Consider the following 26952-nt stretch of genomic DNA (forward strand, 5'->3'; position numbering starts at 1 on the left):
GATTGCCACTGAAAGTAGTGAGACATAAAAGTACCAATTTTGAATGGATTAGGACTAAAATAATGTTTGTTTCCCTCCACCAAAGATACTGTAGTTAGGTAAATGGGATTGTAATTCTCTCCCAAACCCAGCGGAAAAATCATCCCAGGCCCACTAATGATACTAATGACATTTCAATAATGAAATATTTCATTCTAGTTTCCAGTTTTCACAAAGCTGCTGTGATCCATTGATTGTATACTGCACCCAGATTCATCCCCATTCTCCCAATCCTTTTATAGGCATGACTATGGCTGGTCAGCCTGGGGCTTGTCTCTCTTTCTCTGCTTAACCTACCTCACAGGATTGTTGTGAAGATAGGATAACCTCACATATTTTTATTCCTGATCTTGCTGAGAAGTACAAGATACACCTTTGATAAGCATAACAATTTTTTTTGTGTGTGTGCACAAAATTAAAAAAAAACAACCATAAGAGCAGGAGGTCTATAGGGGGTGATGCTCATCATCACCTTCACCACAATCACAGTGCTACAATGGTTAAGTATAGCAGGATTTTGGTAACTATTATTGTGTGCTATTTAGAAGGCACATGCCAAAATCCATTATTTCTGGGTACTGGGCTCCATCCCTCCCTCCCTCCCTCCCTCCCTCTTTCTTTCTTTCTTTCTTTCTTTCTTTCTTTCTAGAGCAGCAGTCTCAAGAAGAAAGAGAAATACATAGCTTTATTGCTCTGTGCCTATGGAGATTAAAGGGCCATGAATGGCTGGCTGGCTGGTTGAAATGTAATCTTCTTAATTATCTATTGAAATGTTTGTGATGATAGTATGCTACGATTGAGCTTTACGGCTCTTGCTGTGCAAAACAACCATTTTGCTAGGCAGCTACTTGTGCTTTAGGAAGAATAAAGTCCTACACTTGGCAATTGTGGTGTTATTACTGTAAATGTGTCATTATTATTGCACTCTTATTATTATTGGATGAGATTCTGCATCAGGAATGGATAGTCCATCTCTCTGCGTGTGGAGCTCTGTATTCATTGTGGCAGGCAAACCTTGTGTTGAATGGCAACATTTTGCAACTGAATGCACACCCAACGGTTCAACTGGATGTATGCACAACTCCACTTCTTTTACTTTTGGACCTCAGCTCCCAGAGGGACCCTTCTTGGTGGCTGCTCCCACCTTCTGGCATTCCCTTCCATAGGAAGCTAGTCAAAGACCTTTTATGTTAAACATTTAAGTATGTAATTGTTCTCAGGGAGTCTTCTTATTAAGGGATGTGTGTGTGCTTTATTCTTAAAAAAACCTCTTGTATGATTTAAAAATAATTTTATACTGTTAACAATGCTTTTGATTGTTAGGGATTAAGTGATTTTCTTCTGTGATCTGCCTTGGGTTACATTCTGGGAGAAAGATGACATATAAATGAGATTAAAAAACAAACAAACCACCTAAGGCTGCATCCGCACTGCAAAAATAATCCAGTTTCACCACGACACTTTAACTGCCATGGCTCAATGCTATGCATTTCTGGCAATTGTAGTTTTGTGAGACATTTAGCCTTCTGTGATCTGCCTTGGATTCCACTCTAAGAGAAGGGTGACATATAAATGAGATTTTGAAAAAAAATCCTAAGCCTGTTTCCACACTGAAGAAATAATCCAGTTTCATACCACTTCCATGGCTCAATGCTATGGAATTCTGGGAATTGTCATTTTGTGAGAAATTTAGTCCTCTCTGTCAGGGAGCTCTGGTACCACAATAAACTCCACCTCCCAGGATTCTATAACATTGAGCCATGACCATTAAAGTGGTGTGAAATTGGATTATTTCTGTAGTGCAGAAGAAACCTAAATCCAAGCCAACTAACCCAATGGCCTGGAATACTGGGATTTGAGATTCTCACGCAGAACTCCAGTGTTCCTCAATCCATATGGTGTGATGGTTATGGCATTTTCTCCAGATGTGCCAAGGACCCATACAGTATTTGTACCATATCATTTTCGGAGTTGCACACTTTCCCAGACACACACTGCTAGCATTGCGTCAAATAAATTTTCTCGTTTCGTTACTGAAGAGCCAAGTGAAATTTTCTTTTGAAATCTCTTTTTTTTCTAAACACTGATTTTTTTAAAAGTTGTTTGTCCCTCCCTCTCAGGAGCAAGGACACATTGCTGACACATTTCCTGAATGATCACAAGCTGGCAAACCCAACATTTACACTAATTTGCATTGCAGAGCTTCCTTTGAAGGTCCGTTCCCCCCCTTCAAAGCGGAAAAAGTGATCAGAATAAAATGGCAAAAGGAAATTTGGCATAAATTCATAGAACCTTCCCCATCTTGAAAGAAAGTGAGGGCACAGAACAACAAGAAGCATGTCTAGTTGGGTTGTAGTCCAAACAAGGAATCCGAGAGTTAGAAGGGGCCTCTGGGAGTCATCCAATCTAACCTTCTTCTGCCATTCAGGAATACGTAGCACCTTAGAGTTGGAAGGGGCCTCATGGGCCACTGGCTGCAGGATTATGGGAGATGTAGTCCACACAAGGAAATTTTCTCACCTTGAAAAGAAGAGCTCCATCCAGCACAGCCAATGGACCATCTTTGCTGGGTGGACCTCTTCCATTTGGTCAGAGGCAGGAAAGTGTCTGAAATCAACTACATTGATGGGAGTTGTACTCCCATTTCTTATCAATAGTTGATTTCAGAGACACTCTCTCAGAGACAAGGGAACAAAGGGGGAGAGGGGAGAAGGGATTAACTCATGGATCATGATGCAATGAGTATGATTACTACTACCAGAGGTTTACTACTAGTGGCTATTTACTGTTGCTTTGTTGTGGTGATGGTCTGAACATGCTGCCTAGGTTTTGTTGCATGCATCAAAAGAAAGCATTTTAAGGTAAAGCTACAATTTATTTATTTAATATCCCTCCCTCCCATCCAAGCATTTTCCAAGCCCAGCCCTGCTTAGCTTTCAAGGTCAGATGTGGATGGGATGCACACCAAACTTTGTATCCAACCAATTAGATTTAATTAGAATTAAGAAAATACCAGGTGCTATAGCAAGACTATTGTACATAATGAATTACTGTGAGAAAAAGTAACAACTGATAGCTATAGCATTCCCAGATGAAAATAAAACAACCATATTACGGAAACAGCCTAGATCAATTTTGATTTTGAAGAAATTTCTGTTGTTGTTGTTGTTGTTGTTGTTGTGTGTCTTCAAGTTCTTCCCTACTTACAGAGACCCTAAAGTAAACCTGTTATGGGAGTTTCTTGACAAGATTTGTTCAGAGGGGCTTTGCAAGATTTTAGCCAACAGTTCTAGTTTCTTTTGAGAAACAGGATTAAAGTATTGAATAAAATATATTGAATAAAGTGCTGGAAATTGTAAATATAATGGCAACTAAACTCATGTGGCAGCATTTCATGTGGCTGCACATGCACATTGCAAATGGATGGCTATTGTACATGGCCATGTATCTTGACTTGTTTTAAGGCAGGTAAACACCAAAGAGTATATATTTCTAGTCTGCAGAGGCTGCCTAGGGAAAAGCTAGTCTAGTCCCAAGGTCATGTTAGTATCTGCAGAAGCAGAAGAGTAACACAGACAGTCTGAAGTTATACAAAGCACACTATCCTGGGCCAAGTCTGAAATCAGGAAGGGGGTGGCTAGATTAGTTCAAATCCAAGCCAAAGTTCAGAAATACATGAAGCCAAGGATATCACACAAGTTTATAGGAAGCACTAGATTGGTTGTCCACAGCCCCAGAATGGCCTTGGTCAGGTGGATTTATACTTAGCCTAAGTGATCTCATTAACTTGGAATAGTTTACTGAAACTGGGAATGAGTGTCTCTGGCATTTTTGTTTTGTGCATTTTAACTGCCAACTCATGGCAGCATGCACAGCCTCCATGTCCTTCCAAATCTGCAAATACTGCCTGGGATGGAGCAACGTCTGCTTCTGTCACAACAGGGGTGCCATATCCTTCTGGTCTGGCTGGAGAGCATCCTCTTGGCACTTCTCTTGTCCTTTATCCAAGGAGGCCTCCTCCAGGTAAGGCATGGTGCCCATATATTTAGTTGTGCATTCAGTTTGTTTTCTTGGAAGAGTCACATCACATTGTCATTCAACATTTGGAGTGGATAACAGAATTGATGCATAAATCTGCATGTTTATACTACACAGCTTTGGTGTAGAAGCCCCTCTTCCACTTGTCTCTATAATCAATTTAAAAACTGAAATATGTTTATCTAAAAGAGCAAAATCGACAGATCAGTCCATAACTAATAAAGGAATGTGGGATACAAACTCAAAACTTTGATGGTTTTTTGTGGGTTTTGACTTTGGCTTTGGTGCTCCAAGGCTATGCATGAATGTTGAAGCATAGCTCTTACAACAAGCCAGTGATATAAAAATCACAAATAAATTGCTCAGCGTAGGGTTGATACACTCATAGTCCCCCCTCCAACATGCTATACAAGTGAAAAAGCAGCAGCCGCATCTGGACCAATTCTTCATAGGAACAAATGAATTCAGCAGACCTTTGCATGACCTTCATTTGAATCCGGAAAGCAATTATCATCCTGCATTGTTGTTTTTCTACTTGAGCACAATAGATACTGCAAGGCAGGTGGGAGAGTGGAGAGTGGAGAGGATTCAGGAAATAGGTGCACTGGAGTCTCAGAGAGAGCTATACTGCATTGTCACAAGCTATAGCATGGGTCCTCACTAGGGTTGCCACGTCCGGACTATTTCAGAAATCTTAAGGCCAAAACTAGATCTGTCACAGTGGGCAGGCCCAGATGATGTTACAAGGATTGGTGATGCTATTAAGCACGATACATTAAGCACCAGCCACAGTATTAAGAGATTATGCCATTCAGATAAATAGCATTTTATCTAACCATGGCCCAATCCTATGGTATTCCAGGAGTTGTCATTTTGTGAGGTATTTCACCTTTTATCTCAAAGAGCTCTGGTGCCACAACAAACTACAAGTCCCAGGATTCCACAGAATGGAGCCATGACCATTAAAGGAGTGTCAAACTGCATTGATTCTGCTGTGTAGCAGAAGCCTGAGAAAAAGCTCTCTAATGAGGATCTTAAAACTTGGGCAGGTTCATATCAGGTTGTTGTCTAAAGGAACATCTACATTGTAGAAATAATGCAGTTTGAAACTACTTTAAGTGATATTGCTCCATCCTATGGGATCCTGGCATTTGTACTTTAAATGGGCTTTAGCCTTCTTTGCTAAAGAGTGCTGGTGCTTCACCAAACTACAAACCCCAGGAATATTTAGAATGGAGCCATGGCAGTTAAAATGGTGTCAGATTGCATTATTTCTATAATGTTGATGCACCCTAAGAAAAATAAAGCTTTTTCAAACTTTGGATGAAACATAGGAATCTTTTATGAACCCAAAAAGGACTTTGTTTTTCTCCATAACTTTTCCCAGGAGGCTTTTCAAAAATTGAGAATTAAATTAATTCAACAATTAATGTTTTGCAGAGAAGGCTTTCTGCTCCAACAGATATTTGATCCAAGCCAAAGTTTAATGTATATTACCCCTCCCCACTTTTAAGCTTCATGAAACAAACCCCACATTGCAGCATGACTCACAGATTTCACTATGTTAAGGCGTGTTTAATTTCATATTTATATTAAGGCAAGCATCTCTTGGGGTTTTAATTGAACTCATCTGTCTGACAATTTGGATTGCCTCTAATTTCACGGGTCCAAATTTTCTTGCTTTAGTAAAATGTAGAGTGTATTCTGAGAGATAATAATCTTCCCAGAAGGATTAACACAAATGAAGATGAAAGGCCTGAGATGAAGGGTTCAGTTTTAATGTGCTGAAGTTTCTTGATGTTGTTTCTATCAAATATTATAGACAGGACTATGCATTTCTTTTCCAACTCATGTCTTCAAACACTGGCTACAGTCATAAAGACGCAAGTCCCACAGCATTACAAATATATGTTAGGTGAGATCCAGGAGTGTGTAATGCAAATCTCCACAAGTGGACATATAAATTGATTGTGCTGTGTAGTCATTGAGTTCAATGGAAACAATGTGCAACTAAATGCAAAAGCAAACATGCATCCCAATGGATAATCAAATACATGCACATTCATGTGCCTGCATGTGAATCTGGATGTGCATCTGCATGATCACCCAGATCTGCATTCACATTTGCATGTGCAATGTCTTGGCATATGACAGTAATATGTCCAACCACTTCCACGAGGCAATTCATGCATTCATACGACACCAGCATGATTCTGGCTGGAGACATTATTGATTGAACCCAAGGAGGGAAAAAGAGAATGTGGGGGATGATATTGTTATCCTATAAACCAGCCAGCAAGTGCCTGAGGAAGCAGGTGGTTAGAGTGCAAGAGCTGATGGCTAGTTAGTCCAGTCCAGGTTAGTCACATATTATTGGAACAAGATGAAGGGAGAAGCATGAAAGTTATTGTTAGCCGGTCCAAAACTCATTGTAACAGCCAAGTACAAAAACCGTGAATGTCCTGCCTGGAACCGGGATATGGCAAGCCTATCTACATGTCAACTGGAGCACCTTGAACCTGACCTAGTAATTAACAAGTAACATAGCTCCTTGTAACAGAACATTAGTGGACCACAGGCTGAATATGAGTAAGCTAAGAAAGTCAATGTAATTCTAGACTGTATCAACCAGAATACAGTGAGCCCTTGGTATCTGCTGGGGTTTGGTTACAGGACCCCCACCCCCCATGGATACTAAAATCCATGGATACTCAATGCCCATTAAATACAATGGCATAAATGGTGTCCCTGATTTAAAATGACAAAATCAAGGTTTGCTTTTTGGACCTTATATATTTTTAAAATATTTGCAAGTCATGGATGCTTGAATCCATGATAAAAAAAAAAATATCCCCAGCCTGGCTAGGCTCTGAGAAGAGAGGCCACGACAGCGGCCTCTCTTCTCGGAGCCCAGCTCGGCAGGAAGCTTTCCCTGAGGCAGAGGATGCTCCTCCGCCTCAGGGAAGGTTTCCCCAGCCAGGCTAGGCTCCAAGAAGAGAGGCCACTATCATGGCCTCTCTTCTCGGAGCCTAGCTGGGCTGGGGAAAGCCTTCTCCAAGGTGGAGGAGCGTCCTCCGTCTCCAAGAAGGCTTCCCACCATTTATATTAATGCTTTTTGAATTTATTAATTTTTTGTTTTTTAGTTGTTTGTGTCCTCCATTTACAAAATATGTCCTACATTTGGGGGGATTTTATCCTACATTTGTCCTACATTTTCCCCATTTGTCCTGGTTTGGAGGTAGACAGTTATGGCAAACCTACATGTAGAGCCCTTCCAACAGACTGTTGAGTTCACAAATACCTCTGATGCTTCTTCTACCCTGTTGTGGTGTAAGAAGGAAGGGAAGGTGACATTGGTGAAATCTTTCTCTCTCTGAATACAAGGTCCACAGTGTTTTCTATTCTATTCTCTTCTTTTCTTCCTTCAGTGACAGGATTTGTATTTGGTCATGTAGGGTTAGATCTCAGGGCCTGGACCTTCTTCTCCAGTCTGCAGATATGAGGCAGGAATTCCAGGGTGAGAGAACTATCTTGAAAAGTGTCTGTGTATTTTTGTCCTGTGTTATGTTGTGTGGTTTTTTTTAAGTGAATGGCATACTTAGCAACTCTGGCTGATGCTCAGTGTGTAGTGCTTAACAGGTGCTGATCCTTGTAGCTTCACCCTTTTGCCCTGGGAGAGCCCAAGTTCTTTTTTACATGCTGGCTTTCAAACCCCAGGGCCATGGTAGCAATAGCAAATACATTTCTATACCACTTATCAATGCACTTAAGCATTCCCTAAGTGGTTTACAATGTGTAAACGAATTGCCCCCAACAAACTGGGTACTCATTTTAGTGACCTCGGAAGGATGCAAGCTTGAGTCAAGTTGGAGCCCTTGGATGGTATCGAATTCACAACCTTGTGGTTTGTGAGTGAGTGGCAGCATCACAGGCATTTAACCACTGTGCCACCAGGGCATCCTAACCTGCCAACTCTAGGTGGGGCAGATGGCTTTTTAAAAAAAATTATTTTTGCAGCAAGTAATGTACAAAATAATAACATATCTTTCTGATCTTTCTGAGCTTCTTGTGTCCTGGATATAGACATCTAGTGATAACCTACAAAGGCCTTCTCCATGGTGACCTGCACTTTCTAGAAAATGGGCTAGAATTCTTTTGGGGAGTGTCAACTTTGTAAGTGGACTTGTGCCTTTGGGAATTAGATTTGGACAGTGGAGGACTGCTGGTTCTTTACTATGTAGCACAGCTGGCAAAAGGGCCAATGCACAAGAGGATGCACACTGTATCAATTCTGATGTGCATCGCATATGTCCCAATGAGCATTGAATGTGCTTTGGGCACCAATGCACACTGGGCACTCTTACTGATGCCCTGTTATGTATCTGTACAATTCAGTAAAGGAGTTTCTTAGTGCCTCTACTATGTATAGTTCCTCTACTATGTATATGTAAAGTTACATAATGCCAAAGGTCATATAGGATTCTAGTGACTGCCTGCCGCATCGTAAGTGCCAAATGTTTTGGGGATCCTGCTGTGGATTCATGTCTTCATTCTAGCCTTCTTGAACTGACTCTCCTGCCAAGTTTGAAAAACATGCTCCAGGACTGTAATTGGTAATACTTTTAAATGATTAATTACTGTTTCCATTTCAATATTTGAATGTTAATATTTGTAATTTGTAATTTTTTCTATTTTAGCTGTTTTACATCAGTTTGAGATACTATAAGATATAAAAAGCAGTATATTAACTGATTAAACAAATAAATAAGAAAAGACTGTGAAGTCTAGGAACTGATTAAACTCACCATAAAAGACCATAATAAAAAGCTGATTTTGAAGCACAGAATTCAGAACTTACCCAATAACAGGCTGAAGGTAAAATAAAGATTAATGGTTGTTGTCATATCTTTGCAGAGACAAGATCTCTGGATTATGTCTTAATTCTGGTGCAAAAATTCCCTGAGCACAAAATGCTCCTGAGCAGAACACAAATGTTATTTTTTTATGGAAACAGCTGAAACGCCCCTTTGGTCTTTTGTACATCTTCTGTAACACTGATTATTTCGTAAAAGAATGTAAATATGAGACATGTACAAATTATATTTCATGTCAGTTCGACAATGCCTTTTTGGCAGTACACAAAACCACCCTTAATAAAGCATCTTGGGTGTTATAAATATCCCCTGGAAGTTGTAAAATAAGATTAATTTACTCTACCATAATCATTTGAAATCTAATTGACAGTATAAAGAAGGTATGAAGCTCTTAGATGCAAATTACAAAAACTTAAAAGCAATGCCACTCTTTGAATCTTAGCACTGTAAGGAGACACAAAATCTAATCCCACTTTCCCTGATATAGGAATTAATAGAATCATAGGAATTAATAGAATCATAGAATAATAGAATTGGAAGAGACCACAAGGGCCATCCAGTCCAATCCCCTGCAATGCAGGAACTCAAAATCAAAGCATCCCTGACAGCTGGCCGTCCAGCCTCTGTTTAAAGACCTCCAAGGAAGGAGACTCCATTACACTCTGAGGGAGTGTTAAACAGCTCCCACTGTCTTTTCCTGCAGTTTGCATCCATTGCTCCATGTCCTGTTCTCTGGAGCAACAGAAAACATCCTCAATATGACACCCTTTCAAATACCTAAAAAGAACTACGGTATCATATCACCTCTTAACCACCTCTTCTGCAGGCTAAACATACACATTCCTCATAGGGCATGGTTTCCAGACCTTTCACCATTTTAGTCGCCCTCCTTTGGACACGCTCCAGTTTCTCTACATCCTTTTTGAATTGTGGTGCCCAGAACTGGACACAGTATTCCAGGTGGGGCCTGACCAAAACAGAATAGAGTGGCACTATTACTTCCCTTGATCCAGAGATAGTACTTCTACTGATGCAGCCTAGAATCACATTGTCCTCTTTAACAGCTGCATCACACTGTTGACTCATGTTTAACTTGTGGTCTACTAGGACTCCTAGATCTCTTTCACACATAGAATTGTTACTGTTGTTGTTGTTGTTATTTACTGCCCTCAAGTCGATCTTGATTCATGGCGACCCTGTGGATGAGACATCTCCAAGACTCCCTTTTCTCCACTGCTCTACTTAGCTCCTGTAAACTCTCCTTAATAGACTCCAAGCATCCAGCATGTGGCCTTCCTCTTTTTCTACTTCCCTTCACATTTCCTGGCATTATTGTTTTTTCTAGTGTTTCCTTTCTTCCCATGATGTGTCTGATGTATGACAGCCTCAGTTTTGTCATCTTGGCCTCCAGGGAGATCTCTGGCTTGATCTGCTCTAAGATCTCCCCCCCCCCTTTTTTTTTTTTTTTTGTCTTCTTGGCCATCCACAGGATCCTCAGCACTCTTCTCCAGCACCAGATCTGAAATACATTTATTTTCTTCCTATCCACTTTCTTCACTATCCAGCTCTCGCATCCATACATGGTAACAGGGAATATGATGGCTTGTATGATTCAAACTTTTGTGCTGAGTTGTATATCTTTGCATTTCAGAATCTTTTCTAGTTCTTTCAAAGCTGCTCTCCCCATTCTTACTCTTCTTCTGATTTCCTGGCTGCAGTCCCCATCTCTATCGGTATTTGATCCCAGGTATGAGAATTCTTTTACTACTTTTATTTCTTCATTGTCTAGGTTGAATTTGTCAAGATTTTCCATTGTCATTATTTTTGTTTTCTTTATGTTCAACAATAGACCTGCCTTTGCACTTTCTTCCTGGATCCTTCTTAGTAGTTGCTCCAGGTCTGGGATGTTTTCTGCTAGTAGTATGGTGTCATCTGCATATCTTAGATTGCTGATATATTTTCCTCCTATTTTCACCCCTCCTTCTTTTTTGTCCAAGCCTGCTTTTCTTACAACATGCTCTGCATATAAGTTGAATAGGTAGGAATATACAATTAAAACAATCCTGAAGGATGCCCCTCCAACCTCTATTTAAAGACCTCCAAAGATGGAGAGGCCATTGCCCTCCAAGTCAGTCTATTCAATTGTCAAACAGTACTTACAGTGAAGATGTTCTTGCTAATGTCCTCTTCCTCCTAGATTTTGAATCCTGGGAGTTGTAAAACTCCCAAGAAATATGAAGTAAGATTATGATCAGCATCCTGTTGGTCACTTATTCTGGTTTAACTACCATTGTGAAAATGGTTTCACTATATAGGAGGTTGCACAAGTGTAGTGTAGCCCAAGAACCAGCCCTCAGTCACCTTTTTGTGACCCTGATATCAAATTAATATCAAAAGGGATATTTTAGGCAAGCAGCAGAAAGGGGGCTCTCCAGCACAGGAAACTAGCCACAGCATATTGGGCATCTTGTGAGCTCAACATGGGGGAAGCCAAAAGTGCTTAGCCAGAATCTTTCAGAATCATAATCCTTTCAGAGAAGAAGGTGATAGAGAAAAACTGTACCTACAACTTGTTTGCATATCCCAGATAAAGGAAGTTTTCTTTGGAGATTGGGACATCCTTTGTCTGGGGACATTCATGCCTATTCTTCTCCTCTAGGAAAGCAGGTTAGGCCCATCAACTCCTAAAATCCTGCCCTTAGGAGCCATTTCTGGGTATAAATATGGGTGCACACAGGCACTAGCAATTTGGTCTAGTCTGAGATCTAACAGAATTTCCATCTGATTTCAACTCAGCACCTCAGTAAATGGCCACCCCATGTGCCTTGGCGGCTACTGAGCCATGTTCATTCTGGTATCCCAGCAATTGGAGCTATGCTTCAGGATTGGTATAAGATTACATTTTAGCAACTCTGCAACTTGCTACCATTTACAATTTTTGCCTCATCAGTGTGTGTGAGTGACAGAGTGTGTTTGTGGGATTGTCAATTTCCCTTTTAAATAAAACTACATTAATTTGGAAATGCCCCTGGAGTTCTCTGGGTTTGGAACCAATAGACACAGGCAAGGTCCTCACTTTCTGAACAAGATTGTAGCCAAAGACTCTCTACTGTTGGGCTCTTGTATTATTGTTCTAATTTCCCCAGTATCACTGAGGCTATTGTAGGAACAACCAGTGGATTTCCATAGAATCAGAGAGTTGGAAAAGAACCCAAGGGCCATCCAGTTCAACTCCATGCTGCCATGCAGAAAGACACAAACAAAGCACTCCTGACAAATGGCCATCTTGCCACAGACTCCACCACACGCCGAGGCAGCATTTTCAACTGTTAAATAGCTCTTATTGTCAGGAAGTTGTTCCTAAAGGCTGAATGGAGATTCAAACTCTCCAGGGTTGTAGCCCGCTGCTTAGACCACCACACAATTCTGGTTTTCTAAATACATACATACTCATAAATAAATACCAATAAATGTCTACCAATAGTGTAAGTGACCTGCTGGGATATAACATCCAACAACAGATGGAAGCCTGCATGATTCTCAACCCTAGGCTGAAACCAGAAAATGCACATCTGTTGCCACAATGCTTTTTGAAGGTCCATTTGAAAGGGAAAAGACATTAGACTGAATTCTGATCCATTTGGCTGCAGGTGGAGGAGCCAGAAGTACAGAGAGCAGCATAACTGAGTTCCACTGATAAGAGGCAAAATGAAATTAACTAGTGGTGTAATTTGCATATGCACAAAAGAGCCAAAATGCAGAACCCCATGTAACCTCTCTCATTACATGGAAAGCTAACCTCATTAATTAGTGGCTGCCGATCTTTTCTGTAGTTAATTAGAAAAAAAATACACACATATATACAGAACCTGCATACCGTTCAATCCCTATTGGTCTGCATTTCCATTATTTGTATCCAAGTTTGTTCAAAGAAAGTTGAGAAATATCATAAATAGCAGAACGCTGGACTGTTCTTGCTTTCTCTTCATCAATATTCATGCAGCAATGATTAGTAGTAAGAACATTTCTCCCCTCCTACTGTGCCCGGGGCTGATCATTAAATACTGGATATATTCTAGACTTCAAAGTCTGAAATATGCCAGAAGAAGCATCCTTGAGGAAGTTATTACATTTTTACAACCATGGTTTCTCCATTATCAAGCAATCATCCAAGTTGGCTGATGCAGATCCCCTGGTGGCATGTGTGCAAAACCAAAGTTCACTGGTAGAACATATGCTTCACATTTTAGAGATGCTAAGCTCCAATCTCAATATCTGCAGTAAACAGACTTCAAATATAACATCTTGGGAAGGTTCTCTATCCAAGACTGCAGAGACCCACAGACGGTCAATGTACACTGCACATGACTGGACCTCTGACACATTATCTGTGAACAAAGAAACAGGTCAGAAGATCACACCATGTTCACATTTCTGCTTTTTGTGACATATGGGTGTTTACACCCTCGAGAGCAGTGATTTGCAAAGTCTGGGCCTCCAGGTGTTTTGGACTCCAGCTCCCAGAAGCCACAGCCATTTTGGCCAGTAGTCTAGGATTCTGGGAACTGAAGTTCAAAACATCTGGAAGACCAGAGTTTAGGAATCGCTGCTCTAGAGCAGGGGTCGGCAACCTCTGAGAGGCCCGCTGCCATCGTTGGGGGCCTCCAGGAGGGCCCCGGCGGCAGCAGGGGGCCTCTGGGAAGCCCGATGCCCTCGCCAGCGCCCTCCAGGAGGGCCCCAGAGGCGGCAGGGGGCCTCTGGGAGGCCCGATGCCGGTGCTGGCACCCTCCAGGAGGGCCCCGGCGGCGGTAGGGGGCCTCTGCGAGGCTGGTTGTCGGCGCCGGCACCCTCCAGGAGGGCCCCAGCGGCAGCAGGGGGCCTCTGGGGGGCTGGTTGCCATCACTGGCGCCCACCAAGAGGGTCCCGGCGGCGGCAGGGAGCCTCTGGGAGGCCGGTTGCCTTCGCTGGCGCCCTCCAAGAGGGCCCCGGCGGCGGCAGGGGGCCTCTGGGAGGCTGGTTGCCTTTGCTGGGACCCACCAAGAGGGCCCCGGCAACGGCAAAAGGGCCTCCCAGAGGCCCCCTGCTGCCTCCGGGGCCCTCTTGGAGGGCCCCAGCGACGACAAAAGGGCCGGAAAAGAGGAGGAAGCCTCCAGCACTGGCAGCCCCCACTGGCTTTTTTGCCGGGCTCTGACGGGGCCTGGGGCCCCGTGAAGGGCTGGCAAAGAGGGGGAGGCCTCCAGCACTGGCGGCCCCCGCCGGCTTTTTTACCGGCCTCTGACGGGGACTGGGGCCCCATCAGGGGCCGGCAAAGAGGAGGAGGCCTGGCCCCCGGAGGGTGGAAGCTCCGCCCCCAGCATGCAGCCCCGCCCCCGGAGGGTGGAAGCTCCACCCCCCGGCTTCGGCCCCCCAGTCGCCTGAGGGACAGCAACCTGGCCCCCAGCTCAAAAAGGTTGCCTACCCCTGCTCTAGAGTAAAGATGGACAAATTGATACCCACATAGAAAATAAATATTTCTCCACAGAAATAATATTATCTACACAATTAATGCTGTTTCCTGTGCATACACATCAACCACCTGCAAATTTTACACGGAATGAATCCACAATTACAGCATTTTTTGCAAGGAGATAATATTACTTTCTGCACAGCAAATGCTGTTGTTTTTTTTTTTAATTTTCCAATTTGCAAAGTTTCTCTTCAGTCCAGGATGTGTCAACCATATTCCAACTGTTTTCAAACATTATTTCCATCCATAGATTCAAAGTGTGAATTTTAATACTGAACAACATTTTCTTCCCTTTCATAGAATTACAGAGTTGTAAAAGACCAGAGGGACCATCCAGTCCATCCCCCTGCCTTTTTGGGGAATATGGTGGGCCAGTTAAGGATCATCTGAGGAATTGATGTTTCCACGCTTAAACCTGAAATCTAGGAAAGGCTCCTAGTGATATCATGAAGATTTAGGCATTTAGTATAAAGAAAATGGAGGGAGGAATTATTCACTTTCCATCACCATACACAGTTCCTCACTAGGATTGCCAAATCTCAGGACCTGGCCTAAGACCAGCCACAGCTGCTCACTGCTTTTCATTCAAACATAGAAATGCAAAACATATTATCCTGCTTGGAAAGTATGAAAGAAAAATTAGCACAAGGGACTGGTTGCAGAGCAAAGAGGAATGAGGGGATTGTTCCTTCTTGCTTACTTAGGGAGATGGGACAAGGACCATTTTATTTAGCCTGCTTGTTTGTACCCAGGAGGCAGATACATATAGACCATAGTGGAGGCTAAATCCTGGTACTACTGTGGCTGAGCAGAAAAGAGGAAGCTAACTAATAAGCAGATTAAAGGAAATACATGATCTTCCTTTTGTCTGTTGCAGGAAAAAATCAATAAATCCTTGTGAGCTGCTGCTCACCTAGCTGAGCTGGAGATTTCCACACAGCCCTTTCATCTTGCCCAGAGCTGAGCCCATCAAAACTGGGGCATTTGTATCCTTATCTCCTGCCTGGACATAATCCCAGGGAACTGGAGACTCAGGGGCAGGACCTGAGATTTAGCAGTTTTAGGAGTTTATCACTCATTTTAAAAAACCAGCTCCAGCCTCTTGGGCTGGAGCCAGGATGCGGAATGGAGGCAGGGATTATTGCAGACTAAATTGCCACTGAATTGCTGACTGCCATCAACCTGGGTCCAAGCTGGGTCCCAGACATGCTGCGACAGCATGTTTTAGAAGTTGGAAGCTTTCCAATTTCTAAAAAGTGCTGGCGGAGTGTAACCCAATTTGACCCAAGGCTGATGGCGACTGGTGGTTCAGCGGCATTTTAGTGAGCGATAATCCCTGGCTCCATCCCACATCCCAGCTCCAATCCGGGAGGCTGGAGCAGGTTTAAAAAGGTGAGCAATAAATTCCACTGTGAGAGATTTTGTGTGGTGAAGGAAAGAGAATAAACCCCACACTCCACTTTCTGTATCCCACTTCATCCCTCTCATAGAACCTCATCTTCTATTTTTCTATCAGCCAACCACATTTAGAATCCTGTTGGTAAATCCCAACTAGAATAGGCCCATTGAATCAATTGCTGAATGGCAAGTCAACATATAGGCAAACCCAAGTGATTCTAGGATACAAAGGGCTCTTGTTCTTGTAGCACCTTTGAGACTAACTGAAAGAAAGAAACTGGTAGCATGAGCTTTCCTAAACTTGAGTCTGCTTCCTCAGGTACATGAGGAAGATACATCTGAGGAAATAGACTTAAGTCTATGAAAGCTCATGCTAACAGCTTCTTTCTTTCAGTTAGTCTCAAAGATGCAACAAGAGCCCTTTGCATACTAGCTTCTAGACTAACATGACCATCTCTTTGAATTCTACCACCAATTGTTTCTAGTGAGAACTAACAATAAGACTTAGGCCTCCATTATTGTCATCTAGTTTTTGTTTTAGACAAGGGAATGCTTTGCCAAATGTTAGAAGCCTTTCTCTAGGGTCAGGGGCCATTTAATTCCTACACTTTCCCAGCAGGTTGCACTGGTGCAATTTGGCATTACAGAAGTGATACAACATCATTTCCAGCTGCTACTCTGGAGAATTTTCTTCTCCTTTTGTGCCATGTCTTTTTAGATTGTAAGCCTGAGGGCAGGGAACCATCTAGTTAAAAATAATTGTAAGCCGCTCTGAGAGCCTTTAGGGTTGAAGGGTGGGTATAAATACCACAAATAAATAAATAAATAATTTTCAGCAATATTTTTGTTTTGGGGCTTTTGGGTGGGAGGTTTGCAATCTCGGATCAGTTAGGAGAATTAAACTGCTACATGTTGCGGCAGCTTTGGGGTGTTTTTCAGGCCAAAAAAAAAAAAAATCACCCCAAATAATCTCTAAGAAATTAAATGTTTGAATGGTTCTGAGGGCTTTAGAGATTTCAGGTGTATTCAGGGGCTACACATAGGGCTCTCAAGGACCTACCCCAGCCATAGGGAGCCTCTTGTACTGTGTACATTTAAAGACTTTCCCTGCTGGCCCCTGTTTCTTCATTAAATCTGTATTGCCATAATTGGCTGAAGCTAACCCATTTTGCTGCAATAATTCGGTTGTGAATATTAAATGAGAATGATCTGGCAGCCACTGCAAAGAACATTTTGAAAAAGAAAGAAAGAGATAAAAAGCAGAAGATACTCTATCAAAGTCCTCTGGGAGAAATCAGCTGACAACAAGGCTTGATCAGATGCATCAGCAGTTGAAGCAGAAAAATAGGGCAAAGACCAAGACACAAATATTTGTTGCATTGTTCTCAAGTTCTCCTTCAAGTGCTCTTTTATGAAGCGGAAATTGAAACAAAGCCATTGCATCTAGTGGAAGGAACATAAAGCCACAACTGCAGTAATGTACACTGCATGCAGAAACTGTTCAGCAAAGGAAAAAGATCTTGCTCTGGTTTCAGCTGCCATTGCTCTGTCCTCTGAAGGAGAGAAGAGGCAGGCAGAATTCCACCATGCCTAGGACCAGCAGCAGATGAAGGGCTCTTCCTCCATCCCAACTGCCACTGCCCTGTCTCAAAGGGAGAGAAAAAGCAGGCACAACTCCATCATGCCTATGCCCAGAAGCAGATGAAAGACCCTGCCTCCATTCCAATGGCCACTGCCCTGGCTCAGAGCGAAAGGAGAGGATACAGGCAGAGCTCCATCATGCCTAGGCCCAGAAGCAGATGAAACGCCTCTCCTCCATCCCAATTACCATTGCCCTGGCCTTGGAGGGAGAGAAAAGGGTGTCACAGGTCCACCACGCCTAAACCCAGCAGCAGATGAAAGGCCCTGCCTCCATTCCAAGTACTCCTGCCCTGGCCTCAGAAAGAGAGAAGAACTGGCAGGCAGAGCCCAGCAACAGATGAAAGGCCATCTCTTTGAATTCTATCACCAACTGCCTCCATCCCAATTGCCAATGTCCTGGCCTCAGAGGGAGAAAAGAACCAGTAGTATCTGATAGACTTAATCCCTTCTCCCACTGCCATTCTCTTTTTGTTATGTTGTCCTGTCTTATTTGGATTGTGGGCAGGGAACTTGTAACAAGTATAATGTGCATTTCAGTTGGCCAATAAAGGTATCACTGTTTGGTGGATTATTAATTAATTAATTAATTATATAGTGCTGTAGATTTGCACAGTGCTGTACATAAAACAATAAATATATCAGAATAAGCCTACCTATGGCATACAATCTAAGAAATTTTTGTTTGTCAGATTAATGGTTTGTAAGACACTCTGCAAACCTGGCTGAAGAGTGGAGTAAAAATTCTATAAATAAATAAATAGGCAAGCTAAACATTGGTATCAAGTGATCCAATAAAACTGAGTAGTAAAGAAAATTGGGTCAGATAAAGGGAAGGACTTCTTTGCACACCTTAGCGTTAACCTATGGAATTTCTTGACAGAAGATGTGATGATAGCCCCGTTTCAAGAGGGTTGGAGGATCTTGATTACTGTTTCTGATGCTCTTTTTGAAGAACTTCTAAGAGTTCCCAAAAACACAGAAAGACAGTTTGAGAATGATGACCACATTTGAAAATCAATATTTGTCTGAAATTTCCTTTGGATTTTTAGAGCACCAGTTACATAACATGGAATGATAAACCATGCTTGAGAGCTGACAACTTAGAAGAATCCACTTTTGAAGTTGCTAAAAATCAAATCTATCAAGAGCATGTATTTAGCATTCTCTTCATTGTCCTTCAGACAGTAACTGAAAGCTGATTTACATTTCCAGCAGCCTTTACGCACTTGGCAGCTGAATTTAGTGACTCTCTTTTTGAAAATACATTTCTTTTCATCTATGTTTTTTTGCATGATAATTGTTCCCTATATTTTCTGTCCCACCCCTCCTCTCTAAACAAATAATAGAACAATCATAGAATCACAGAGCTGGAAGAGACCACAAAGGCTATCCAGTCCCACTCTCTTCCATGCAGGAAGACACAATTAAAGCACTCCGAACAGACGACCATCCAACCTTTGTTTTGAAACCTCCAATGAAGGAGACTCCACCACACAAGGAAGAGTTTTCCATTGTCAAACAGCTTTTACTGTCAGGAAGTTCTTCCTAACATTTATGTGTAATCTCTTTTCTTGCAGTTTTAATCCATTGCTCAGTGTCCGAGGAGATTATCAAATGGAGGAAAATCAGGGAAGAAAAAGGCATACTCCCAACAAAGTTGTGCATTCACACTGAAGATTTTCAGATGACATCCCCCTTATCCAGGACTTAACTCATGAAGATCCAAGAATGCTCCAGCAACAAACCATTCCCAGTACCTCCCCATGAATGGTTCATTGGTAGAGCATTCTTGGATCTTCATAGGTTAGGTCCTGCATAAATGCAATGTGTCTGAAAATCTTCAGCACGATCATGCAACTTTTCTGAGAGTATGCCTTTAACTTCCAGCTCCCCCCCCCGCCCCCATCTGATAACCTCCCTAGTCTCTGGAGCAACAGAAAACAAGCTTGCTCCATCCACAACATGACATCCTTTCAAATATCTAAATATGGCTATCATGTCACCTCTTAAATTTCTCTTCTCCATGCTAAACATGCCCAGCTCCCTAAACCACTCCTCACAGGTTATGGTCGCCCTCCTCTGGATATGCTCCAGTGGGTCAATCTCCCCCTTGAATTGTGTTGCCCAGAACTGGACACAGGATTCCAGGTGACATCTGAGCAAAGTAGTAATAGTAGTACTATTATTTCCTTCTGTCTAAATGCTATACTTCTACTGATGAAGTCTAGAATCACATTGACTTTTTAAGCCACTAAATCACGCTGCTAACTCATGTACAATTTGTGTTCTAAGACTTCGAGATCCTTTCCCCATGTACTGTTGTCAAGCCAGATGCCACCCATCCTGCCTTCTTCCCATTACATTTGTTTTCCTGCCTAAGTGTAGTACATTACATTTTTCTCTGATGAAATTCAGTTTAGTGCCAGCTAAAGGTCATTTTGAATTCCGATGCTATCCTCTGGGGTATTAGCCACCTCATCCATTTTGGTGACATCTGCAAATTTGATAAGCATGCTCTCTATTCCAACACCTAAGTCATCTCTAAAGATGTTAAATAGCACTGGACCCCTGAAGGAATTCTTGTCTTGTGAGTCTGAGCAAGTGTGATTGTATTGGAGGACTTGGCTGTAGACTATGGATCTAGTGGTGTGTTCAGGGTGGAAACTGGAGGCATGTAAATACAGTGGGTTTGTAATATAGTGTGGTGTTTAGATGTCCATTTTGTAGCTGTATTGTGGTATCCAGAAAGTGAACTTGTTCTGTAGATAGTTCCAGGCTGAGATTGATGGTAGGGTGGACCTTGTTGAAACTCTGGTAGAATGTCTTGAGTGAACCTTCTCCATAGGTCCCAATTATGAAGATATTGTCAGTGTACCTCAGGTAGATGTTTCTGGATGCAGGAGTTAAGGAAGCATTGTTCTAGTTCAGCCATGATGATATTGGCATATTGTGGTGCCATGTGCATGCCCATGGCACTGCCATTAATTTGAAGGTATATGTTGTTATTAAAGGTGAAGTAATTGTGTGTGAGAACAAACTGGACAGATCTTGTTGGCTAGGTCTGTAAATTCCCCTCTTGAATGATATTCCTATTGGCTTGTAGTCCATCATTGTGCAGGATTTTGGGATGTACAGGGATTCCACATCCATAGTGGCTAATATGGTGTTTCCTGGAAGATTGTGGATGGATTGTATCTTCTGTAGTAAGTCTGTGGTGTCCTTCACATAGCTGGAGGTGTTGGTGGCATATGGTTTAAGGGGTGTCATACTGAGGAAGAGTAAACTTGTTTTCTGCTGCTCCAGAGAACAGGACCCAGAACAATGGATGCAAGCTACAGGAAACAAAATTCCACTCAACATTAGGAGGAACTTCCTGACAATAAGGGCGGTTCGACAGTGGAATACATTTCCTTGGAGTGTAGTGGAATCTCCCTCCTTGGAGGTCTTTAAACAGAGGCTGGATGGCCATCTGTTGGGGATGCTTTGATTGAGAGTTCCTGCATGGCAGGGGGGTTGGACTGGATGGCCCTTGTGGTCTCTTTCAATTCTATGATTCTATCATTTTATTTGGGCACTGAGTGTGAGTGTTCCAATGCTGGAGATAGGCCATCCAGGTTTGCCCTATTTATGTATTTTAGGTAATAGGTAGAATGTGCCTGTTTGGGGCTCCTGGGGTGTGTCAATAAGATTTGGTTTTGCGCCTGCATGGGAAATTCCCTGAGCAGCAGGTATGATTCCTTCTGGTATTCCTCTGTTGGATCGTTAGATAGGATTCTGTAAAATGTGGTGTTGGATAGTTGCCTCTCAGCCTCCTGTGTGTAGGCATATCTGTCCGTGATGACTACCGCTCCTCCTTTGTCAGCCTCTTTGATGACTTTGGCCTGGTACAAACGGGCCCGAAAGGACGGGCTGAGGCCGCCTTTTGTTGCTGCGTAGCAGCGCCACAGCAACCAAATTGCACGGCGCTGCTGGGCAGCAAAAAAGAGTGCTAAAAATGGCTCCTTTTTGCACCACCATAAGCAGCCTGTGGCGGCGTCAACACGTCACTGCTGCACTGCTCCATTTGGATGCAGTGCAACAGCGACGTAATCGCTATGTGTGCCATCTATATGGCGCTGTGCAGCGATGACGCCCTGGTCACGTGCTAGGGTTGTGGGGCATGTGGGCGCTCCGCCCTGAGGCAACCCTAGCATGTGACGAGGGTGTAGTTTAGGGCCCGTTTGTACCGGGCCAATATTAGGGTTGTTCTTTAGACTGTGTAGGGCATCTTGTGACTGAGATTCTGCTGTAAATTGCATCTCTTATTGATTTTTTCTTTCTGGGCACAGCTGCAGAAACATTCTATGCAGAAGTCTAGTTCTGTGCACCGGCCATCAGGAGAAGTCCATGTGGAGTTCTTCTTTATATGAGTCTGTGATATATTACTGTAGTTTTTATAATTGTATTGAGAAGACAGGGGTGATCCTTGTGTGCTGTTCTCCTGACTGGTGTCATAGTCCTTGAAGTACTCTTTGTGGCGAAAGAAGGTCTCTAAATCACCATAGAAATGTATCAGAAGGTAAGCCCCTTGACAAAACAGACTTCTCTCCCTGACTCAGGTTGTGCCTTGATAAATTTATAATATTGCTGTCTCGAATCATGGCTCTCCTCTTGTTGAAATTGGCAGCATGAGCTTTCATAGACTCCAGTCTACTTCCTCAGATGCATTTGGTGGAGTGGAAGCAGGAACAGACAGATACATACCACTGGTGTGTGAGAATGTCAGTTCAAATTACAAATCCTTTGTGTATGGAAATGAAGTGACAAGTCCAGTTTTAAAGGATTTTTAATTTGAATTGATGTCCTCACATGCGAATGGCATATATGTCTGTCCCTGACTTCCACTTCACCAAATGCATCTGAGGAAGTAGACTGGAGACTATGAAAGCTCATGCTGACAATGTCTTTCTTTCAGTTAGTGTCAAAGGTGCTACAAGATCTCTCTACATACTGATTCCACAGGCTGACTTTTAGTTATCATGACATTCTGTTCTAATTTCTGCATTCTTAGGAATACATAAAGACACTAACATGACCATACCTAAGGCAATAATTAACAGAAATTAGAGCTGCATTTTTTCTTATTGTCTAAATTCTACAGAAAATTTCAAAATATATTCCAAGCTTCAGTATGCCAATTAATGTTAAATTTCAGAGTCCTTTGTGAGGTGAAATTTTCCCCAAGCCCTTTAACAGGATCCAAATGGTGACATTAAAAGACAAGCCCAGCATCTTTGATCTTTCCTCTGCAGCTTTATTCACATAGAGCAAATGTCAGAAAGAGACTCCCTGAAAGATGAATTCTCATTAATCTGACATTTTGCTTTAAATTAACTCCTACTCTGTCCTTCAGGTCAGAAGAGGAGGGGAACTGTGACATATTTTTACTCCCTCTCACTATCATTATTCAGTTTAAGTTCAAAGAATAGCCTTTTCTTCCCCAAAGGAAAGAGTTGGCATAACTAGATTCAAGAACCAACATTTAACAGAAGACACTGCATTTTGTGAACATTTTACATGTGATTTTCTGAGCAAAATTTTGTGCATTCTGTCTTACTGAAGTACATCATACATTGGCCTACAAGTGCTATGGCCGGAATCTTTTTTGATGTCTTTCGCTGTTGTTATTTGCTGTAATGTCATGTTCAACTTATGAATGAGAACTTCCAGGATCCCCATTCCTCAACTGCCTTGATGAGGTCTTGCAAATTCAGAGCTGTGGTTTCTTTGATTGAATCAATCTCCTGTATTGTGAGCTTCCTCTTTTCCAATTACTTTCCACTTTATTGAGCATCTTTTCCAGGAAATCTCATGCTACATCTAAAGCATGACAGTCTTGGTTTAGTCATCTTGGCTTCTAGTAAGATTTCAGACCTGATTTGTTTTAAGATCTATTTGTTTGCCTCTTCTAGCACTACATTTCATGTGTGTTGATTGTTTTCACAGACCAGCTTTCACAACCGTACATAGAAATTTGAAATACTGTGGCGTAGGTGATTCTGACTTTGATATTGAATTATGAGTCTTTACACTTGAGCATCTTGTCTAGTTAATTCATAGCTGCCCTTCCAAGTATTCTTCTTCTGTTTTCTTGACTACACTATCCATTTTGGTTAACAACTGAGCAAAACAATAGGAAATCTTTAAATATTGACTATTAACTATAACTGTATTTAGTTCTTTGCTATTGGTTTTAAATCAATGTGAATAATATATGGTCATTATTTTTGTTTTCTTAATATCCATTGTAACCCTGGTTCTTGAACTTTCTTCCTTAATTTTCATAAGTAGTCATTCCAAGTCTTTGTTTTCTGCAAGTAATATGGCATCATCAGCATGTCTTAAATTGTTGCTGCTCCTTCCCCCAATTTTTGCACCTTCCTCTTCTGAGTTTAATTCTGTTTTCCATGAAATATGTTCTGCTTATAAATTAAACAGATAGGGTGATGAAATAAATAGGGTTGGTCTCTCACACATGCATAAATTCCCTTATGGAAACAGGTAAAAAAAAAGTCTGATTTTTTTTGTCAGGGGTGTGTATTACAAGGGAGGGGAATGAAAAGAGATTCATGAGAACAAGTAACACAGATTAATGTATCCTTTTCCAACTTCGTGCTATTCTAAAGTGTTGGACTACAGTACCCATTACCACTAACTGACCACTGCTGGCTTCAGATGAAAGGAACAAGTCCAGCACATCTCAAGGGTACCACATGGGAAATGCTGGACTAATGGCCTGAGGGGGAAATTACATTTTGGATCCAAAGGTTGCAAATGTTCCAAAATAGCCAAAGAGATAGACCAATGTTCAGTGAATGCATACACCCCCAACATGGGTCAATCCAATTGGCAGCCAGGTGATCAGTTAAATAATGATTCAAGTTGATGAGTCTTCTGAGTAAACTGAGTAAGAATGAGAGTGATTAATCCAATGGCCAATCAATTAATCAACCAACGCTAACCATACTAACAGATCTCTCCTCCAGTGAAGGAGAATACTGAATAGTGAGTCAGCTGCAGATAGCAGCTTTTGGAAACTGGGACAACAGCACTCCTTGCTGCACAAAACATGTCATTACAACATGTTGCAGCAAATTGGAACTAAAGATGAAGCCTGGATTCTTGCACCAGGAGTCATACATCTGGCACATAGCTCTAATACATCTTCTGATGCTATCCCACAAAAACAAATCTTTTAAGGTACGTGTCATAGAATCATAGAATCGTAGAGTTAGAAGAAACCGCAAGGGCCATACAGTCCAACCCCCTGCCATGCAGGAACCCTATTTTCTTGTGGCTGGTTGTGTTGCAACAGTCATCTCCCTAGGGAACTCCTTTTTTGAGCTCGGGGGGGGGGGGGTTACATTTTATTTGCTCAGTTCATTGAGAACAAAACCAGCAAATATTTATATCTCTAGCATACAGTCCATAGGCCACAGTTTGTCCACCCAGCTAGGTTACTTTGGACAAGTCACATTATCTCAGCCTCAGAGGATGACAATGGCAAACCCGTTCTGAAGAAACCTGCCAAGAAAAACCCATGATAGGTTTGTCTTAAGGTCACCATAAGTCAGAAATGACTTGAAGGCACACAACAACAACAAGCTGGACAAGAAGCTGTGAAGGCTTTCAGCAGTTCAATTATTTGCTCAGTTGTTTAAAGAAGGAGGAAGGATGGGGGGGGGGGGGGGATGTGGCAGTGCCTTTAAAACTAACTGTTTTTTTTTCTTTTAGCACGAGTGTTCATGGATACATATCCACTTCTTTGGATGCAGTACTGAGTGGTATTAATGCCTCCGGTATAAAAGATATTTACAGAATTGTGGGAATGGGATGGAATGTAATAGTGTCCAGAAAGAAGTAAACCTTGCTTCTTGCCTTAAATCTTCAAAGAGCTGGGTGAAGTGATGCAGATCTTTCAGATCTTTACAGGCATCAGTTAGTATTGGTGGGTGAAAGCAATAAATCTGCCTACCAAAAGTCAGTTTCCCTGGGTTCAGACCTATCTAGGGTTGCCATAAGTGAGGACCTCCAAACCGGGACAAATGTAGGGCAACATTTTCAAATGTAGGACACATTTTTATAAAAATGGAGGACGCGCAAAAAATTGAGTTTTTTTTTTAAATATTAATATAAATGCATGTTTTTAGGCATGATCAAAATGGAGGACATTTTGGCATTATTCTTAGACAGATGGCAGAAATGTACTTGCCCTCGGGTTCAACTTTACTTCTCAGAAGTGTGTACTTGGGCAAGGGACTGTGGTTTTTCTTCACTGCGCATGAGTTTGTAAAAATCACAGCAAGTTACATTGGCCGTGCCTCAGAGGCTTGTTGATATCAATATCACCATCATCATCATCATCATCATCATCATCATCATCATCATCACTATAATTGGCCAAGAAAGGCAGACTTGTTAGCATCCAAAGCACCATAAATACACAAAAAATGCACTTGCATATATTTAATAATAAAAAATAAATAAAAAACAAGGCAGGGGTGTATATATTTGATAATAAAAATTAATGTAATAAAATAAAAAACAAGCAATAATAAAATTAATAAAATAAAACAAAAACAAGCAATAATAAAAATTAATGAAATAAAACAAAAACAAGCAATAATAAAATTAATGATATAAAATAAAAACAAGCAATAGTAAAATTAATAAAATAAAATAAAAACAAGCAATAATAAAATTAATGAAATAAAATAAAAACAAGTAATAATAAAAATTAATAAAATAAAACAAAAACAAGCAATAATAAAATTAATGAAATAAAATAAAAACAAGCAATAATAAAAATTAATGAAATAAAATAAAAACAAGCAATAATAAAAAAATAATAAAATAAAAAATAAAAAGCAATAATAAAAATTAAAAAAATTAAATTAAATAAGTATTTTATATTTTTAAATATAATTTTAAAAACCCAAAATACCAAGGCAGACCTAATGGCCACTGACTCAGCTTTCCTCCTCCTCCTCTGGCCCAATTCTGCCCTGGCCTTCAGGCACCCTTCCTCCGGTTCCTTCCTCCTCCTCCTCCTCCTCCTCTTCTCCCCCTCCTCCTCCTAGAAGTGGGGCAGGCGCGTGCGCGCGGAGGGAAGCGGGGAAAGCGCGCGCGCTGCCACTGGCCCCGCTGAGGCCTGGGCGGCGTGCAAGCCCTCACAGTGGGGGCGCGGTGGCGGCGGCGCTTCTGCTGCCCGCCGAGGAGGAGGAGGAAGGCGGAGCCGGAGGAGGAGGTTGGTTGGCACCGCAGCAGCCGTATTAGCGGCAGCGGCAATGGCCAGAGCGGGCCCCCAAACCGGGAACAAGGCACGGGTGGGGGCCCAAACTGGACCGGGACCGGGAGGGGCCCCCCGAAACCGTGATTGGCACGGGGGCCGCCGGGTTATGGCAACCCTAGACCTAT

The 26952-nt window shown here is 41.9% G+C and overlaps 1 protein-coding gene across 1 annotated transcript in view; it reads right to left on the reverse strand.

Annotated features, from left to right (window-relative positions):
* Positions 1–26516, reverse strand: part of LKAAEAR1 (LKAAEAR motif containing 1) — a 324572-nt gene extending 298056 nt beyond the window's left edge. Inside the window, exon 1 of the mRNA XM_089513589.1 lies at positions 26490–26516. The gene's annotated coding sequence lies outside the window, so the exon portion shown is untranslated. The remainder of the gene's footprint in view (positions 1–26489) is intronic.
* Between the last annotated feature and the right edge of the window lie 436 nt (positions 26517–26952).

This window comes from Sceloporus occidentalis, unplaced genomic scaffold (genome assembly GCF_023333645.1).
Source record: "Sceloporus occidentalis isolate IW3139 unplaced genomic scaffold, rSceOcc1.0.p SCAF_3, whole genome shotgun sequence".
NCBI classification, from domain to species: domain Eukaryota; kingdom Metazoa; phylum Chordata; class Lepidosauria; order Squamata; family Phrynosomatidae; genus Sceloporus; species Sceloporus occidentalis.